The 9778-nt window shown below is 42.0% G+C and overlaps 1 protein-coding gene across 1 annotated transcript in view; it reads right to left on the reverse strand.

Moving 5' to 3' along the window:
* LOC119886401 (band 4.1-like protein 1) overlaps positions 1-9331 on the reverse strand; it is an 81034-nt gene extending 71703 nt beyond the window's left edge. The window contains exon 1 of the mRNA XM_038697106.1: positions 9087-9331. The gene's annotated coding sequence lies outside the window, so the exon portion shown is untranslated. The remainder of the gene's footprint in view (positions 1-9086) is intronic.
* Positions 9332-9778: the final 447 nt, after the last annotated feature.

Consider the following 9778-nt stretch of genomic DNA (forward strand, 5'->3'; position numbering starts at 1 on the left):
TGCCACTCAATACTGAAACAGGCATTTCACCCTCAGCAGATACAGAAAGAGAGAAAGAGAGAGGCAGTGGGCATATATCCAGTCCCCTGCTTCACTCTGCTGTTTGTATAGAGCCATTCATCTCCTTATTAGGATCAGTGCTGGAGCTGAAAGGAAGCTACAGGAGCTTTCTGTGTTATGGGTGTCAGTGTCAAAGGATTTGAAAAGATGCTGAACAAGGAGCTCAATGCTATTTGTTTAAGTATAGACAGCGACAGGCACAGAGAGAGTGAGGCTGAAAAAGCATGTCAGTGGCGCTCAAGAACATTTTAGAGTTGTCTTGTTAACTTTTCTGGGCAGAATGAGTCATTTGCCGAGCACAACTACTATGTGGACAGCACAGTGTGGTTTGCTAAATGGCAGCTGAAAGCCAACACTAAGCATCTTAATCTGTGGACTGGAGTGTTTGGCAGCGCTATGTGCTGTTGCCGTATAAGTGCCTGCTGACATTGCAGCATGAAAACTGCTACCATAGGGACATCAATCACGCCATGAATTATGAAAGGAGCCCCTCATAATCGCTGCCAGCATAAAAATTAAAGAGGAAAAAAATCAATGCATGACAGAATCCATGAATGATACAGTAGGCTTACATGAAGAGTGAAACATTTTATGTTGGCCACAAAAAACAAAAAGGCGTGGAGTGAAGCCTGTGATTGAAAAAACATCGCTGCTGATGCCAAAACAATGTGGTTTTCCGTTACTGAGGAGTGGCCTTACAACCATAGACCGTATATAAAAACAACTCATGAGTGCAGGTGGGAAAGAGATGTGAGAGTGTTGTGCAGGGTGTGAACAACACAAACACAAGTGATCAACAGCAAGCACACAGCAGTGTCAAGCTGGAGTGGACAACCCCCAAAAATACATTACTCTGCAGATGCCTGCTGCTCGCTGAACAGCATGACTTTGGGATCTGTTGTAAACTGTATTCTAGGTTTCGTATTGACACGCTCCCAACACGGCTACTGCAACATTGCTGCAGCAAAATCAGTGTCAGATTTCACAGAAGCCCGCTGCAGATGAGAGCGCCTTCTCTGATTATGAATCAACAACCTTATTAATGAGGTGAGATTATTGTTGTTGGCACACTGAGGAACAAAGCAGTGAAGAGAAACAAGCGAGCATGCAGCTGATTCAGCTAAGGTGTAGATACTGTATGTGCAGCAGTAGAAGGAAGGATCTCATTCTTATGAATTAAAAGGATTAAACCAGAGCTTTTGTAATTTTTCTTCCATTTAAAACAAAACGTGTACCTCACCTTACTCATAATGCTTTCAATTGTATTGTAAATGTTTTTCTATTTTATTTTGAATCTGTTTTTTCAGTACAGTAATGCGGATGCTTGCTTGAGAAAAGGAATCAGTTACAGTTAAATTCGTACTTCTTTTTCTGTTCTGTTATGGTTGCATGAAAGCCCAGTTGAAATAGTGGTAAGCCCTGATATCTGGACTGAGAATCAAATCCCAAATGAAATGCTGCCAGATGATAAAACATAAAAAACAACAATCATTTTTATAAAAAGGTTTCTGTTTGGCAGTCAACTCTCAGAAATGTAATATTAGAACTTCCCCACCGCACATGAACCCAACAGACTTTTTCAATCAATTCTTTATTACACCTGCGCAACCAAATGATATCTAAATAGCGTTCGATTAATCAGTTAATCGATGGACCAGAAATTAATCGGCAACAATTCTGGTAACTGATTAATTGCGCAAGTCAATTTATCAGGCAAAAAATTGCAAATTTATTTTGTTCTCAGCTTTTCAAATGTGAGGGATAGCTATTTTTCAAATATTGAGTTTTGGAGTATTAGTCAAAGAAAATAATTATCTGAAGACCATTACCATGGGCTCTGGGATCTTTTTAGTAGGAATTTTTCACCACTTTCTGCAAATGAATCAATAATGGGAATAATCAGCTCTATGCAGGGTCTATACAAGTATTTTCTTTAATGAATTGAATGGACTTCAAATAAAAATAATTTACATTCCGGGTTTTTCTGTTACCTCTGACGGTCAGTATGCCTAATCCAAAGTAAAGACCCTGGGTCAGATTTTCCAGGAAATCCACTGGCTGTTACGTGCATGCGCGCTCCGCAGCACAGTCAACCTCAGAAATGCTTGAGTCACAGAGAGACGTCCGCTTTGTTTTGCAATCAACAAAACTGACTTAGAGTTGGCTTTCATCCTATTGGTCTGGTAAACTGACATTACTGCAAAGCATGTGAAATATATTATGATGTTGTGCTTTAGTTGGCTCAAGTTAGTTCGCCGTTATCCTGTGCAAAATACTGTACAGCCGTCCACATTACTTCACCAGCTAATATTTCCACATAACTATCCTGTGCACCACCAGTATTATGTGAAAGTGTTGATTTTAGCCTGCAAGAAATGTAAAAGGTAAAAAGGTAAAAAAGCAATTGTGTGACAACACCACAGTGGAAGACCCATTCACTACAGTAAAGTTACTTACTGCGGTCTAAGTGTGGCAACAATTTCATTTATAATATTCAGTCCAGCTCACTAACTGTTTCATTATCATCCAATACATTTAGCTTTGGTCACATTGCTGAGCCTCCGGTGACAGATACACAAAGAGTTATTGGAAAGCGGCAGGCAAGCTGACGCAAACATGCAGTCAATCTAACTTTATCATGCAACGAGCCTGGATTTGTTCAACCTCAAGCTGATGAAAATGTTACTGTAACGTTGGAGTGGGAGTTTAACTGAGTTTCCAGCATTATGTAAAGCTGTCTCCCAGTGTGTAGGTATATGTGTGTCAGATTATGCTCGTGCATGAGTTTGAGCATGCACATATCTGGTTGCAATCTGAAAACCGCCCTGCTAGTAGCGCTGAAAACTACATAAGCTTAGGACTGCCTGTAGGATAGAGTAGAACATGTTAATTAGTCTAAAACATTGTGGTGTGTTTGGATGATAGTCTACATCAGAGGTTTTCAAACTGTGAGGCACGCCCACCTATGCAAACAGGCACTGCTAACAGCTAACTCAACATACTTTTAATGGTGCCAATTTGCTAAAATCAGGGGCTGAAGTTGTCTCATTTCTGTCTGCAGGGGGGCCCACAGAGTCAGCCGTGGAAATCCTGTTAAAACTCTGTTGACACAGCCAAGTATGAAGTGGTCAAATATGAATAAAAACATTATGACAAAATACACCACATACAGAAGAGTACACAACTTTCATTTACATACATAAACAATGAATGTTTCTGTCATGTAGTCCACACTAGGGGAGTGTGTGTGTGTGTGTGTGTGTGTATTAGGGCTGGGCACGTTAACGCATTAATTAATTAACGCTGACAATTATTTTATCGTATATCATATATATATATATATATATACAGTATACTTCAATAGACTCCAAACAAAAACAAGTAAGTTGACACAACAAACTGAAATGCATGAACCACACAGAAAACACAGACGTGTGTCATGTGAGTGCACAGATTAAAACTGCGAACTGTAAGCACACACACTAAGCATGAGTATACAAAGAGTGGAGTAATGACAGAGGCTGTGCCTGGATCTGCCTTCTAACCTGTCTGACCAGTTTAGAAGCCACACGACAGGCCCAAAGGGACTGGGAGTAGTCTGTTTATCCACTCCTCCACAGACCACTGCAACAAACAAACCCCACACGACCCTCAACAAGCACATCTGTCATTGTCATCACTGAGAAAAAATGAGCACTATCCAACAAGCAGACAGTCAGCCACAGTCTGCATGCAGACTACACTCTCATGCTTCCCTGCGCATTTGGTGCACAATCATCTTTTAGTCTAATTACCACTGGAATATAATGCAAAAGTCAGAGTGTACCCATGTTCCTCAGTCCTGTTAACCACACAGCAGCAGCAACACTTACACTACAGCTACCCTGGGACCATCATCCCCAGAAGACAAATGCAGCCTAAGCAACTTCACTGTACTATAACCTGAAACTTCAATATGTAGTATAAATACAATTGTGCAATGAACTCTGGATTTCACAGCAGTAAGCATTGTATTGTTATACTTTTTTGCAACTCTAATCTTTCCTAATCCTCTTTTTAGGTCTTGTTTTATGTATTTATAAATAGTTTGCACTAAGATCGACCCATAGTAATGACTATTTTTTCTCAATCACCAGCTTTCTACAATGTGCAGGACTCCAGCAAACACACAGCGTAATCACTGGGGAAATGGACACAGATCAACAATGGAATTAGCCTTTCTCCATAACTGGTGAATGCAAAGGCTCAAATTAATGATTGCCAAGTGTGAAGTGGCCAAAAGAAAACAATGGCTGTTGCCTTGGTTTGTTGGAAGAGGCCAAGATAGCTTGAGAAAAGTATTTCCACAGCTGACCACAAAGAAGGCAGAATAAACAGCCCTGAAAGAAGTGGCAAGTGTTCTCTTTCCCACCATGAACCAACGTTGCCTGAAATATGAATTCTGCTTTACTGTGGGGAGGCAAACATGAGCAACATTATGGGTCTCGCTAAACCAGATCAAAGCCAGACAACAACATGATGAGTCTCATTCTGGAGAGGCAGGGGATTTGTTCAAAGAAGGCGGCAGTCGAGTGGAGGCAAGGGAGACGAGTGTAGGTATGCAAAGGAAGGGGGGGAAGAAGAAAAAAAACACTGGAGAACCTGCTGACTCACTGAGGCAAGCTGCGCTGCTGCTGCTGCTGCTGCTGCTCAGGGTAAAGCTCACTGCCTCCCCTTCAGAAGGACAAAGTGATGCTTCCCATCAACTATGATGAGCTATATGACTGAAGGTGGAAAATAGAATGGTGAAATAAAACTGTCTTATGGCATGAAATAGCTTCTCTTACACTCTTAGACATCTGAGAACAAACAGAATGATGCAATCTGATGAAGGCAATGAATTGCCCATAGCTGCGTAAGTAAAAAAACAAAGCTAAAAATAAAGTCCTGATCAGACAGACTGCAACAGGATTTGGAACTGGCCTGGGAAGAGAACCTTTTGACTACTGCAATAACTGTGGAGATTGTTGCTGGAAACCCCAAACATATCATTTAAGACCACGCAATGAAACAATATGATGTTCAAGTCAGCACCGTGACAAGATTTTGACAGGACTGCAGTGGATGCAGCATCCTAATGAGGCTTCTTAATTCAATTCCCATAAAACTAAAACTACGCAGCCTCTGTGATTACTGTTGTTGGATTCAGCTGCGGTAATGTTGTGTTATCCTCTTTTGGTTATTCCAGACAAAGCTGATAAAAGAGCATGTAAAACAGACATTTGGGTAGAAGATTAGGTCTCTCTGCATACTGGATAAACAAACACAAAGCTGCAGTACACTGTACCACTGTAGTACTGCAATTATAGCTATATCAGCCAATAATCAATAAGACAGTGCTACTCATCAGTTTTCAAGTATCAAGTATTAGTTACATGATGTGTAAACAATGCTTGATTTGCATTTTGAAAGTTGTAAATATTATTAGAACACAGAATTGGACATTTAACTAATTATGGTAATGTGTTAAGATGTTGAAGGATGTTGTCCCTGACAAAACCTCTGAACGTGTTCTTGTACTTCTATCTGTATACAAGTACATTAACTTTAAGATGTATGTCCTCTTAAAGATATCTTTAAGAGGACCAATCAGGGAGGACATATTGGCTTCACTTCTTCCATGGCTGTTTAAGGGCTAAGACTTTACAGGGTTAAAGTCATCATCCTTAAAGGGGCCCTCCACCAATTTTACTAACAAAGGTCAGTTTCGTAGCCATGAATCTGTTTGTCTTCTGTGGTTCTGGAGAAGCCTTCTTAAGTCTGAATAAAATCATCCGGGTTATCTTGCGTTGTAAACATTGAATATGAAAAAGGCAGGCAAGGAAGGATTGGAAAATGCTATTGAGGCGCATTATGGGAAATGTAGGATCCAGGGTAAGCTTCACTTATACTAGTAAATAAAAGTCCAGACCGTTCTCATCCCACTGCGTCCAATACAGACGATTTCAGAAAAAGTGACAAAGCGCAGTCTCTACGAGACGCTCCCGTATGTGTCTGTAGGAGACGCTCTGGGGCGTGTCGTACAGACCGGAAGTGCTAGCTAGCTAGCAAATATTAGTGCCTAAAGCAAAGTCAGTGACTTTATGCATGTCGACCGGTTTGCCTCCTTTGCGTTGCAGCGACGTAGCAAATGGTGGCGTTTCATACCGAAACTGAAATGTACCTTTAGCGCAAAATAATACCGAAAGCGTCGGTAATGATGCGCTGAGATGAGAATGCGTTGAAAAGTCATGTTATTAAACTATTGCTACATAAATTTTGAACATTCATTTTTATAGCTCTTGTCCCCCAACTTTATGGTTTTGGAACAGTACATCACAGCCTTAGCTTTGGTTAATTCAGCAAGTTTCCTAATGGTAACAGCAAGTGTGTTTTAATAAAGCAGGATCATTTCAAAATGTCATGTGTATCTACCACTGGTTCGTTGTGTTGCATATTTGAAACAATTGTCCATTATGGTAAATCTGAACTCATGATCAATGTTGTCTTCCAAAATAAACATATGAGCTTTTAACATTTAAACCAGCTTTTATCTTCCGCATCAAACCTAGTACATGTATACACTGTTTCCTGCGAATACCTTGTGTCTGGTCCGCAATTTCAACACTGCGTGGGAGAGTTGGACTTGCCATTTTTAGAGAAAAACAATGTAATATATATATAAATATAGAGGGCAACAACAGATAAATTGTTATTGCTATAAATATATTATATAATATATGGGGCTGATAAACTGACAATCCTAATTAAAACTGAATTGTCTGTTAAGGAACTAGGGAATGTATTTAAGTCAGTGAGGGATGTTAAAAGTATAGAAGTAGAAACGTGTGTGTCTCTTTGGATGAGTGTGTGATCGGTCACTGCTGTTAAGCAGGCAGGAAGACACATAACCACACTCACCAAGGTACAAAAACAGGTCAAAGAACATTGAGCTGTGCTCTAGCACAGGACACACATACACGCACAGTTAGCTGTTGCATGCCTTCGCATCATCATCTGTAACATCAAGGTGACCCCACACAAGTAAGCAGCATTCCATGCCTGTGCCAAGGACTATACAAAAGACTCAAATTAGATGACCACCTAAATAGATTCTTCCTTTGTAATACTGTTTCATACAAAGAAGCCCAACTGTTCACTTTTCCCAACGGAGAAGTCATTAGGAAATGGTTGCAAGTGCGAGGAATGATTGCCTCCAATGAGACACAGAGAAGAGGAGGGCTGCTTCAGCATCACTGGATGCTTCATACATGCTCATTTGAATTGCAAATGTTGGTAGGCAGCATGCTGGGCTGTGAAATCCCAGCAGCACCCTGGGGCATCTGAACTCGCGCACAAACACTGACACACTAGTAGCAAGACTTTATGCACATTTACAGTAGACTATGGTAAAAAGAAAAAAAACAGACTCTTGATTCACTTTGATGTGTCTGAACTCTGTATGATTATAAATTCATGTCGAAGTACTGGTGAGCCAACGGTGGACAAACTGGTGCTGGTGCTCCCTGGCAATTTGGGGGGGGGGGGCTCCCTGGCAATTTTGGGGGGCAAGGCGAGGCTGGCTGGCAGGCTGACTAAGCAAGGCTGACACAGCAGGCATACACATGTGTCCGATGTTACCGACATGGATGCTGTGTGACAGCAGGTCTGCTAGCTGAGGCTGACAGTGTGTGTGGCCTGAAGGAAGAGTGGGACAAAATATCACAAGCCCACCTGTGCAGCATCAGGGAGCGGGGTGGAACACTGCAGAGCAACTGAACCAGAGATGGTCTGACTTGAACAAACTTGCATGGACAAACCAATACAAGGAAAATAAGAAATATGATATAATAAGCCATCTTAAGAGTCTGTCAGAGTTTTTTATGGGTAACACTTCTATGAAGTGTCACCCATTAAACTGGAAAACTCAATATACAAGACAACAGACAAAGAGACATTATGGGTAGAAATATAATCCTAGCCTGAGTAACACAGAGAACAGTCCAAGCAAAGCATCCTGAAGCTAAAGCCAACCCGTGCAGTGCTGACATATGCCTCTTCAATACTGCATGTAGCCTAACTCCACAAAACAGGTACAAGCCAGGGGGCCAAAGGTGAGGCATTTTCCATACAAGAACCTGCATGAGCGTGCAGGCAAAAACAGGCAGAGTGTAACCAAATGTCTCCATAGTATTCAGGTGAAGTCTGTATTTTCCATCATTTACACATCCCTGACAAATTATTACACTGTGAGTAAAATCTATTAACTACAAATTCCATTTTTAAGTTCTAAAAGCAAACTCAACAACTGTGGGGTCAATCCAGGGGGGTTGATGGGAGTGTGTGACATGGCACTGGGTCCCCAGAGTCTATAAATGCATCTGTCAGTGTGGCTGTTGCATAATTAGCGATGGGTGTGTTGGAGAATAGGCTGACTAAGCCAATTGGAGATCCAGTTTGCCCAGACAGGCTGAGACACAAACTGATCTCTGAGCGCAACTCCGAAGGATATGAAAAATCCTAAACTGAAAATCAAGGCCTGGTGAGAACATCGTGTGTAGATTGGCTGTCCTGCCAGCAACGAGGGGGGACACTGGAGGAGTCTAACTGCCTGGTGGTATGTGTGCAGGTTGGATGTAAACATTAAGGGCCAGTGGGCACAAAACGAACTTGCCTCTGTTTCAATATCCCACAATAAAATTCCTCCTCCGGTAGAGGACGGCAAGCAAGCGGTCAAAGTCCATGCGCGTTATGAAATGATGGTCTTTAAAACAGCTGCAGCTTGAATAAAAGCCTATCACTGCAGCAGATAGTAGCACATAGAGAGTATAACAAAGCGCAGTAATCACTGACGAATTGCGCGTTAAAAGGACAAACAGCATACATGGGAACGATCCCTGAAACGTTAAAGCCCGACATTCAACAAATCATTAAACACAACCAAGCCTGGGCTTATAACGACATGGGCAAAACTGACAGTGCAAAAATATGAACACTTCTAAACATACCCTCCTGTCAGACAGACATCCAGGGGAGGACCATGAATGGTGCGCACTGGGGGAAGTCAATCCTGACCGCCGCCGTTCCGTGTTTATTTCCCGGGTTAAGGGAAAGGGAGTGTGTCGGTGTTTTGCCGGTCATACGCCTAATGAGAGAAGGAGGCGAGAGAAAGAGGGAGGGACACTGTCAGATGCAGGGAGGCAGGAGGCAGGAGGGAGGAGGGAGGAAGATACTCGCACGAATACAGTCAGGCTGTGTGTTCAGGGGGAATGCGTAAAGCCAAACAACGCTTGTGTAGTCCCTGCGAAAATGTCCCGCTCTGTCAACAAGTAGGCTACTCAAATCTCAATAAACATGCGGAAGTACGCCAACCCTGTCATAATTATCCCATGTTGTTTCCGCAGCAGCTGCATTCATGTTGCTACGTGTCAGTGATTTTGTCAAGAGTGAGGCAACAAGATGAGAGAGACAGGCTACACATGCAAAACATGTTATTTGGGCTGTTGGTGAGCAGGTCAGGATCGTTCATTTTAGGCAGATTGAGTCTCTTGCTTTTAATAAAATATTTAAAGCCCCGGCACTACATCAGAGGAGTTGCTGTTATTTCTTGCAGTGTCGTCAGGATGGCGCAATCCCTTAGATTTCATCACTTTTAGTCCACTGCTAACAACACACAGCTTTAACTGCCTCACCTTTGCAT

The sequence above is a fragment of the Micropterus salmoides genome, unplaced genomic scaffold (assembly GCF_014851395.1).
Source record: "Micropterus salmoides isolate LMB-PRFRI ecotype aquatic unplaced genomic scaffold, ASM1485139v1 Ms_hic_scaffold_4, whole genome shotgun sequence".
NCBI classification, from domain to species: Eukaryota; Metazoa; Chordata; class Actinopteri; order Centrarchiformes; family Centrarchidae; genus Micropterus; species Micropterus salmoides.